This window comes from Belonocnema kinseyi, chromosome 5 (assembly GCF_010883055.1).
Source record: "Belonocnema kinseyi isolate 2016_QV_RU_SX_M_011 chromosome 5, B_treatae_v1, whole genome shotgun sequence".
NCBI lineage: Eukaryota > Metazoa > Arthropoda > Insecta > Hymenoptera > Cynipidae > Belonocnema > Belonocnema kinseyi.
This window is the reverse complement of record NC_046661.1, coordinates 115,405,501-115,416,777: the sequence shown is the minus strand read 5'-3', so window position 1 is coordinate 115,416,777 and position 11,277 is coordinate 115,405,501. Positions and strand designations below refer to the sequence as shown.

Below are 11,277 nucleotides of genomic sequence, written 5' to 3'. Positions count from 1 at the left end.
ATATATTGTTATTTTTAATTCAAACAATAATTTTAGAAACTTCAAACATTTAAAATAATTATTTGCTTGATATAAATAGTTGATTATTGTATTTATAATAAATAAATAATATTAATAAAAAAATTCAATTGTTTGTATTCCGGAATTTTATAACTCGGCGATTTCCTCTCGGAAATTTTATTATTCGTCGAATTATTTGAAAATATTATTATCTGGGAAATTTATGAATCGAGAATTTTATTATTCTGGAATTTTATAATTGGAAAGTTTTATAATGCGGAAATTTCACAATGTCAAGAATTTTATTTTCCGAGATTTTTCATTCGTTCCAAGTTATTGAAAACTCACAATTTTAATGAATTTGAAATTTCCCGTTAGAAAATTATTAAATTGTAAAATATTCAAACTAGAAAAATGCCGAATTATAAAATTCCCAAATTCAAACGGTTGAAAAATTGTTTGTTAATCAATATTATTTATTTCCTAAGAATACAATAATAAAATATTTTTTCGAAGAAAACTTTGGATTGAATGTTTAAAGTTTTAAAAATTACTTTTTGAGCTTGAAGTAACAATAGTTAAATAAAATTAATTATTAGAAAAATTTTAACAAATGCCTTTTTAAATTTTTGTAGTTTATTCAAAAAAATATGCCTTTTTGGATTATAATAAAATTCTCTCAGTTTGATAGAAAAAAACTTGATTGTTGAATATTATTTTTAATTCACCAACATCAAAGTATGCAAATGTTGTCGATTATTTAATTTAAATAACAAATGTTGTTCTTCTCAATATTACAAATACATTTTTTCAGTTTTCACTCAAATACACTACTAACATAAGTCAATTAATTTTCTATTTGGGTTATTGCCAAAAAGTTTACCATTTTAGATAATTAAATTTTAGAGAAAAAAATTCAAACCTTCTAAAATATTTTTTTGTAATTGAGGGTAACTCAAGAGAGTGTACAAATATAAAATATAAACTTTCCCAAAGTTCGCGTGGCAGGGCATGTGACTATAATAAAACAAAAAAATGGCAAAAATCTTTTGAGAATATATGCAGCGTAGAGAACAATATTTTTTTAAATAGAAAAAATGAGTATGTTCACAATTTATTTGATTTTGAACTGAAGATTTGAAAACATCATCTCATTTTGTAGTATGATTAATATCTGTTACTGAAAATTTTATAAAAGATATTAAACAAAAATAATGATAATTTAAATAGCTTTTTAGAATCAACGTTAATAAATCGATTTTTAAATATTCTAAAATCTTCGTAATTAGAAAATTATTTTGATCTTATTATTATATTATTTTATAACAAAAATAATTATGTAAAGGAAAAGTACAAAATGTTAGTAATAAACATGCTTTATCAAAGAAGTTAATTTAAAATGCTAAAATTCAAAATATTAAAAATGAATTATTAAAAAAAGACAAATTAAAATCTTTTAAATGTTTATTGCAATTTGTTCTTATAATCTGTTATCAAATCAATTTTTGTAATAAAAATAAAATATTAAGAAACTTAATTTGCAAGGAATTATTAAATGATATACCTTATTTTTTATTCAAGCCTAGAACGATTTAATACCAATTTTGCAGGCTCAATTTATAATATATGTAATGAAATCAATAAAAATTTCCATGTGTCTTTTCTTGCCATTTACATTTTATAATTAATAATGAAAATTAATATACTTATGCGCAACAGTGGCGAAGACCGTAATTTCATTAAAGTAATTAGGATTAATCTGACAATGATACTGATCTCTTAAATCAATTTATAAAATGAACTAAAAGGCTTTTAATTTTTTTGAACTTTTTATGCAAATCAATTCATTTTGGATCGGAATTTTAAGGTTTTCAAATTCCAGAGGTTAAGGTTAAATTAAAATTAAAAATTAAAATTCCCCCAAAATTTTGACAAATATTAATAATTAAAATGTCTAGAAATGCCAGTGACAAAGACAATTAAATTATTGCAATAATTAAGAGTCACTTGACGACGATAATTACCTTCAAATCGATGAATTATCCTCACTTTGCATGACTCTTGAAGTAGGTCAGTTATAAAAACTGATAATTTAAACCCCTTCCTACAATTCAATCTTTCAATAATTGAATTTAATAATTAACTGCGATACGCTAATCAGTACTATAAACATAATTGCAATGAGAACTACAAAAATATTTCTGATTTGCAAACCAAAATAAATTATAATGAGTGTTCCGCGTTTGACCAGTAAAACGTTTAAACAATTATACATAATAATAATTTATATAATTAACCGATTTCACATTTAATCTCAGGGTAAATTCTAAAGGGAAGTGTTAAAGTAAAAACAGGCAGTATTAAATTTTGAGACAAAAATATTAAATAGTGATTAATAAAATATGTGTTTATACATATATATATGTGTGTGTGTGTGTGTGTATTTATATAAGTATGTACTTGCATTAAGAAAAAGAGATTAATTGTAAAACTTCACTCAATTACATATTACGCAAAACACTGTCAAAACATCTCTGGCAATACTGATTACCGCAATTCTTGTCATTCGAAAATGATAACTTTAATGACCCTTTTTTTAGCATTAAATTGGAAAAAACTGACTTATTAAGCAAAATATTGTCAAAGTATCTCTGGAAATACTGAATGGCGTAATTCCTGGTCCTACATTCAAAAGTAATAACTTTGATGGCTTTTTTTATTTATTAATTTTCAATAAAAAAAAATACAAATTTCAACAAAAATAAATGAATTTTCACACGAAAGTGGCGAATTTTCATCTAAAAATTATCAATTTTCTACCAAAACTAGAATAGTTTAATTGTCAATTAAAAAGTTAATTTTCACCCAAAGAAAAACGCATTTTCAACCAAATTTTAAAATAAAAAGATGAATGTTCAACCAAAAACATTAATTTTTTAGAAAGTAGTTCAACTTTTACCAAATAGTTGTATTTTCATCGAAAGAAAACATTTCAGCCAAAAAAGTTAATTATAAACCAAAAAAATAATAACTTTCACCGGAACATGTAATAGCTGATAATTTTACCAGAAGACAATTTTAATTTTAAATAAAAAAATGTTTAATTTAACCAAAAAAGATAAATTTCCAAACCAATAGTTGAATTCTCAATCACAGTGGACTGCCTTTCAAGCAATCAGTTGTATTTTTATCTAAATAATATGACATTTCTAAAAAATGTTTAAACCCATTTTCAAAAAAAATATTTAAACATTTAATCAAGCAGTGGAATTTTCAACAAAAAAGACAAATTTTTTACTAAAAATAGAATAGTTCAATTTTCAAACAACAACAAAATTACAGTTGAGTTTTGAACCAAAAATAATAACTTTCGGTTCAAATTGTTGAATTTTCATCCATGTAGTTAAAATTCCAACCAAAGAGTTTAACTTTTAACTAGAGAAGATCAAATTTCTACCCAAAGAGATGAATTTTCAATAATAAGTTGAATTTTCAACCAAAAAATACTTTTCAGTGAAGAAAAATAGCAATTTCCATTAAATTTTTGAATTAGAATAAAAGTTGATATTCAATCAAGTAGTTGAATTTTCAAAGCAAAAAGGTACATTTTTGACCAAATCAGATGAATTTTTAACAAAAGATTTGAATTTTTAACCAAAAAAGACGATATTTCAACCAAAAAAACTAAATTTTCAACCAAGAAAGATTTTTTAATATAGAAGGAAACAAAATTTCAACCAAATCGTTGAATTTTTTCCAAAACCGTTTAATTTTGAAAACGGACATATTAAATTTCAACCAGTAGTTGAATTTTCAAGACAAATTTTCAACAAAACAGTTGAATTTTCAACTGAAAGTAAGAACTTTTCAATCGAATTGTTGAATATTCATACATATAATTAAATTTACGACAAAATAGTTGCAGTTTGAACCAAAAAAATTTTGATTTCTACCCACAGATTTTTTTTGTCCATAAAAAAGTCAAACTTTTTAACAAAAAAATTTTCAGTTATGAAACCAAATATTTGAATTTACAACGACAACATTTTTCAGTCATGAAAGAAATAAATTGCAAACAAGTTGTTGAATTTTCAATATAGAAGTGAATTTTCAACGAAACAGTTAGATTTTCCACTTAAAAACATGATTTTTCAACAACCAACCTTAAACTAAAAAAAATTACTTCCCAGTGGGCACAAAATTTTAGAACGTAATTGGAACGTCCTAAAAACGTTTTTTGGACGTACAAGTCAAAAGACGTTATTTGAACGTTTTAAAAACTGTCCTAAGCCAGACCAAATAATGTTGCATAAACGTTTTATGTTCGAATTACGTCTTTAAAACGTCTCTGGAACATTGTATGTTTATGGAACGTTATATGGACTAAGGACATTTTGAAGCCGTTCTAAAGATGTTCTTTAACGCTTGTGCGCACTGGACTTAAAACCAAATTGTTGCATTTTTATCAAAATAATTCAAATTTCAAACAAATAATTACATTTTTAACCAAAAGAGTGGAATTCTTAACCAAAAATATAATAGTAGGATGTTCATAATAGTTTGAATAAATATTGAAGTGAATTTTTAATACTTTTAAAATATAAGGTTCACAAAGTGAACATTTTGCTCAGAAAAGAAAGTTAATTTTCCATTGCACTTATTGATTACGGACCAAACACTTTTAAATCCGGACTAGATGAAGTGTGTTTGTCTGACAACGCAATATTTAATGTCGTGAACTGAAGTTAGTTTAAATTTAAAAAAGAAGTTGAAAATGTAGCAAAGTTTGACAAACAGGAAATTTCTAAATCTTTATTAAACGTCACCTATAATAGAATGTACGATAGCCGGTCAATATTGACAATCTTCTATTACGGTTGGTAAACATTGACAGTATATTCTATTATTGCCCTATCAGTGTCTCAAGCAAAACAAAAGAAGATTAAAAAGCAACAAAAAAAGATAGGCGAGAAAGTACGACGACATTTACTCCCAGTTGTACAATGTGCAATACAGGTTTATTTTATTTTTTATTTTTTATCCGATCTCATTATTTTGCTCACGCGAACTAAACGAGCAAAGCGAAAGCTACTGTTTCTTTGTAAAGCTTCAAATTATCTTTATATCAAGCGCCGCACTTGAAGCGTTGCATCAGTAGAAATGGAACGTATCAATCAGACTAAAATATATTTATCATCAACACTCTCTTCTCTATTGAGAAGCATTATAAAAAATGTTATCCAAAAATGTGAATTATTTATCTTGCTTTATCTTCGTTTATCATCATGTCACTAATTGACAAATAAATCCTAGATTTCCTAGTTCCATATTTACTATCAAAGATTGGCGAATTTATCTAACAATAAACTACTGACTTACATTTTGACCTTAGAACTTAGCCCACTAATAAGCAGAACGAGAATGCTCTATTTTGACAACAATTGTTAAATTGCGACAGTTTAAAGTGCCAAGTGATTATGCGAAGGCCGGGCAAATATTTTTCTACGTCCAGCATTAAAAGGCCGTTCTCGTTTCATTTACTGTTTAATTACACGCTGGCACTGAAGTCTCGTACGGAAAAAAGTCAATGAAAAATCCTTCGCGAAAAAAGGGATAATTGAGATCTTACAAAAGGACTATCTGATGAAAGAGAGTCGATTTATTTGTTGACATAGATTGATTAGCACTCTCTATCGTGATGTCATTTGTCGAGATATCTCCAATTTCATCGTTCTTTTTACATTTTAATTTTTATTCGCTTTGTGTTTTATCGATCCCTGCGATAAGTAACGAGGGATTATTGGAAAAAGTATTACTAAAAAGTTATTTTTATCAGCTTTATCCAATTCGAAAGATTTTCTAACTCACCGATTTTGAGGTACGATTGAAAGAGTTGCGTTTCTAAAAGTCTTGGTACTTTCGAAAATTGTTCGATATCTGGAAATAAAAAATGTTTTACAAAATTGGTTTCAATTTAAAAAATGAAGAAAATTTTTTAAGTTCAATCAAAAACTTACTTTTGATAGTTTGTAGATAAAAGATCCACTAGTTACTATATATCACTTTCAATATCACAGTCAAGCACTTATATTTGGAGATCAAAAATTTGGTTTCAGAGTGTTCTGGAAATGAATCTTCGGCTTGATTTTAAGGGATGTCTGTCAATATTGATGCCAATGATGACGTGATGATGTTCAAGTGATCGCTTCTTCATCAATCGGGAAAAATTTTCCTGAGAGTGGAAAATCACTTGAGGAGAGTATTGTTGAGTCTTGGGTAGAAATTCTTCTTTTCTGGAACACATTTATGTAGGTCTTCCGTGGTGATGAGATCGACCAACTAAAGTTTGTCTTCCAGAAGTTAATTGTTGATTTTCAATTGTCAGTTGTTCATTTCTAATTGTCAATTGCCAATTTTTTAATTGTATTGCGATGGTGTTTAATGTAGATTAGAGGGACGAGAGTTGGCCTAGCGACAGATTCGCCGGATCCAATTTACGACCCGGTCAGATCGAGCCTTGTGTAAAGGCCGAAGACCGGCCAACACTGGAGAGGAAAACTCTCTTCGCGAGTTGCTAGGATTGCTTGAGATCTGCTTGAGAAGGGAGATTATTTCGCATTCAAGAGAGAATTACGATAATTTTCACTTGGATTTAGAAGTCCCAAGTATTTTTTCATCTTTATACTAAATTTTGGGAAACAAATGAACGTTGTTGGGTTGGATAGTCTCTTTTCAGAGTACAAAAAAGTTTAGAAAATTAAAAAGAAATTTTATTATAGAAAACGAGAATACGATTTAGTTTTGCAGATCCTTCTGGTCACTAAGTTTTCCTAGATTTTTATTTAAGCGTTTTTTCAATAAGAGCGTTAATATAAATTCGGTCAAAAATAAAAATTCAAGACTTAGAATTGAAAAAACTCTAAATTAGAAAGTTTTAGACTTTTGAATTAAGTCTGCGATCATTGATGAACATTTTTACTTTAGGCTCTTAATTATTGTAAAATTTTCTAGAAATTAGCTTTCAGAATTTAATAAAATGAAAGTTGAAGTTAGAAAAAGGAAAAATTAAAAATGTAAAGACTTCGAAATTAACATTGCCAAACTTTAGTTTTCAAAACAAAACAATTTTAAATATGAACCCGTTAAAAATGGAACAATTTTAGAATATTAGGAGTATTAAGCAGGTAAATAAGAGGTTCTAATTCAAATTCTGAACAAATGGCCATTTTCATCGCTTAGTGTTAAAAATAATTAACAATACTTCATTGTTTATGATAATTATAATTTTAATATATTCTCAATTTTCATCAGTTTTTTGTTCTTTCCAAGTACAATCATACAATTTTTTGGCACGATATAAATAATTTTACATAATTCGAAGCTTTATAATTAATAATTAGAAGCCTTTTAAATCGGGTAATTAAGCTGAATTGACATTCGTCATAAAAGAAATTAAATTTGAAAATTTCTAGAATTAAAAATGTAAATACTTTTCAATTCAGGAAAATTAAATTTTCTGGATGTAAATCATTTTCTTAAATTAATTTATTGAATATATTATATCATAAGGTAAAAATTCGACAAAAAATTTCAAAAATTGGGGAATTCTATTTTTGAAGCATATGCAGATATTGGAATAGTATCTATTCACATCTACGTAATTTTTTAAGCCGTTTTATAAAAATAAAATCAGTAAGTAATAGAAAAGTTTATGTTAACAATAAGTTTACAGAAAAATATGTATTTTAATTTTGTTTTGAATTGTATTTTGTATTTTTGATAAGAAAAAATCGAATTCCTTTTTGTAATTGGTTAATTTTCTTACTGAAATTTAATATTGAAAATGTCAATTTTTTTCACAATGAAATTGTTCATTTTCGTTAATATTTTAGAAAACTAAACAATCTTTTCAAGTTCATAATAATTTTTTGTAATACAGAAGACTTTTTCGAACTTCAAATAATTGTAAGTTTTTCTCTCAATCAGAGCAAAACAAATTTAAAAAGATAAATTTAATGTAATATTAAAATTATAGAGTATTTCACAGCCACAATAAATATAAATCCTATAATTTAACAACCTAGCAAAATAAATTTTAAATGCATTCCGATTTTTTAAAATTTCAAGTGAAACTAAAAAAAGTTTTTTGAGAATTAAATTACAATCAAACATAATTTATTTTATTACTCATTTCATTTGTACTGCATTGAGTCGATAAAACCAACAAATCATTATAGGTAATACGAAATAACGTATAATTTGTTCAGTGTTACGAAAACTTTTTGATATGACAGTCCATAAAAAAATTAGAGATGTGGGTTAAGGAGATGTACATAAATTATTTCGCCACTCAGGAGGAAATAAAGGGTGGGACTGAATTTGATAATTTGTGACAAGGTAGTCGTAGTCAGAATATTGGTTCAGTCAATTCCTTACCAATAAATTGCCACATCTCAAATAAAGTTATTTATAGCTACTTTATATTTTGTACTTTGCATTATAATGGTAGATAATGTTTTTATTTAATAACGGTACATAATAATTTGTTATTCCAAGGAATCTCGCCAGTCTGTACAAATTTAATTTAACTTCCTTTTTGCAAGTCTTCAGTCTATAACCAATACGAACAATAGCTTACTAATTTTAAGTTATAATTGGACATAATATAACAAATTATTTTTAAATACAAAGCAAAGGACAGTTTTTCACAATATTGCAGTTTGAGATCTTCAAGATCTCGGAAAAGTAAAAAAGGTAAAAAAAATAATATCAATATGTCCTACGTAATACAGCTTATAAATATTATGAATCAGTTTTTATATTTTACATTTAGAACAAAATTAATAAAATAATAATAAATATATCATGAATAATTCTTAAGTTTTTAATTTATTTTCTAAAATCTTTTTTTTGTTCATTTAAAAATTAGAATTTCGGCCCCATAACTGGAAATATGCGACATCTGCCTCTGAGGGTGCTAACTCGCTGATAAATAATAGGTCGATAAAAAACACTTTATAGTTTTACATGACTTGAGTTTAAGTTCTAGTTTTAATTTTGATAGTGAATCAATATTTGGGTCAGGAATGAAATGAACATTTTCACGCACTTTAGCTAAATTAAAAGTTAAATCAGAATTTTAAGTTAATTTAGAGTTTTAATTCAGTTAAAATTATAAAATTACTTTAAAAAATAATCATTTAAGAATTGTTTAACTTACCTAGAAGGCGAGAAAAGAACGATAGGACAACCGGAATAAATGCTGCTTTCAGCCCCTCAGTTCTTCTGAAATAGCACAATATTTTAGAAGTATATATATTTTTATAAAATGATAAATATACTTTTAATATTTTATCATGTTATGAAATCTCTTCCTAAACAAGAAATTTTCGAACAATGAAAGTTTTTGTTTCAATTTTTTTTAGATAACTTTTACCAATAAAACGAAGACCTTTTTAATTTTCAAGTTTCATAAACCTTTGGATTGGATTTGTTGAAGAAAATCAAAGTATATTTCAATAATTAAAGTGTTACAAATAAAAGAAGTAAAAGAGAGGGTACAAACCTAATGAGCAATACTTAGTAACTAACTATAAAGAACTAAACCAAATTTTACAGCCCTTGAGGCTTTTTAATTCCTTGGCTTACCAGAAAATGTAAAAAAAACTATTAAGGCTGAAAAAATGGTTTGAAAGGACCGCAGAGATCATTTTTATCCGCATTCTGTATTTTTATCCGAATTTAGGGTAAAAGAAATCTTTGAAATTAACTTTGTTAATGAAAAAGAAGGTGCCAGTTAAGGGTTCACTTACTGTTTCGTAAGTGGAGATTGTTACTGCAGAATGAGCGCAGGACTTGTGCCGAAGGAAAAGCCCGAGTCCGCCCTTATAAGCGCCGAGAACACAGGGGTAATGTTGAGCAGCTAAGACGTGCTCATTAAACATGTTGCCCGAGTGGATGTCAAGTCTGTTAAACGCTGCATGGCTAATGTTCGTCTAAGACAAAAAGGGGTAGTCAGTCGACCGTGCGTTTATTATACCTTGGCGCTTAATTGGATTTCATCTTATTTTGAAGATCTCTTCCCTCCTCAAGACCCTTGTTAGCTCAACATTTATTACCCTTTTTTAAATCTGATCCCGGAACCAAGACGTCCATCGATTAATGCACTTGAGTGTTAAGATCTAAATTAAACAAGGAAGTATAAATTGGACAAGAGTGGTCTGAAGTTTAGCTTAGCGACAACGAGTATCCGATTTCACCTCATAATTATCACTCGTGACGTCAACTTAAATATATTTTCGAAAATAATCAGGTTGACATCTTGAGGTTCCATCTAAAACCTGAACCTCTCATCAGGATGTTCTAGAATTATCCACTGTTCTATACTTAAAGTCCTTCTGGCTTTCATTCATAATTATTAATCTCTCCTTTTACGACCCTAAATCCATTCAGTAGTTTAAATATATATAATTGAATTCGTGAAAGATCAGGAAAAGCTTTCCCCCTTTTCTTTTGAACAAGTTTTAGATTGGAGGATAAAAAGATAAAAGTCGCGAATAATATTACATGAAACATCATTCATGAAGCTAAAAATAGGAGGAGGATTCGTGTTATGAATGAAAATACTAAAAATGAAAGAGATAAAAGCAAATGCCAAACTTTCGTGGTAGACGACCATAAAAGAAAGGCAGTCGGCGTGAATGACTATAAAAGTCAGTTGAATTTAGTGTTTTCGACCAAAACTACTTTTCCAACGTATAAACCCTCTTGGTATATCGATTGCAGTAAAGTGTATGGAACATGATGCTATCGCAGGTCAGTGGCCCTTGATTTATGCATGCAAAAAATAAAAATATGCACAATGTCGGTACAAAGAGTATACGAATTCTTGAAGAATGAATAGCGAAAAACGTTTGACAACATATCAACTTAAATCAATTCTAAAATAATAAAGGCATTATTCTTTAATAAAAAGATAGAATGTTAACAGATGTGAAATTCTGAACCCCATTTTTATGCTCAAGAAGACTTTGATTGCATGATTGAAGATTTTTTTAATTCTAAGACTTTGGTTTAAATTTGTACTTCATCAATTATACTCGTAGAAATATCAAACACAAAGTTTGGCAATTGGTCCACTTTGCGCTAATTCATTCCATCAGGTTGTGAATTTTGTGACAATAGCGGTAGAATCAACCAACTGAGCTGTAACATTTTTTTAAACCTACAAAAAAATGGCATTTTACTGCCCATAAATATGCACTTCCCGCCGACATT

The 11,277-nt window shown here is 27.4% G+C and overlaps 1 protein-coding gene across 3 annotated transcripts in view; it reads right to left on the bottom strand.

Annotated features, from left to right (window-relative positions):
* The window catches only part of LOC117173190 (LIRP-like), a 23,536-nt gene extending 13,686 nt beyond the window's left edge, over window positions 1-9,850 (bottom strand). The window contains exons 1-2 of one of the 3 annotated variants that reach the window (XM_033361614.1): window positions 9,813-9,850; window positions 9,221-9,285 (exon numbers count right to left, since the gene is read on the bottom strand). The gene's annotated coding sequence lies outside the window, so the exon portion shown is untranslated. Of the gene's footprint in view, window positions 1-2,024; window positions 2,124-5,868; window positions 5,938-6,017; window positions 6,559-9,220; window positions 9,286-9,812 lie in introns of those variants that run through there. The other 2 variants (XM_033361613.1, XM_033361615.1) reach the window with 2 other exon arrangements.
* Window positions 9,851-11,277: the final 1,427 nt, after the last annotated feature.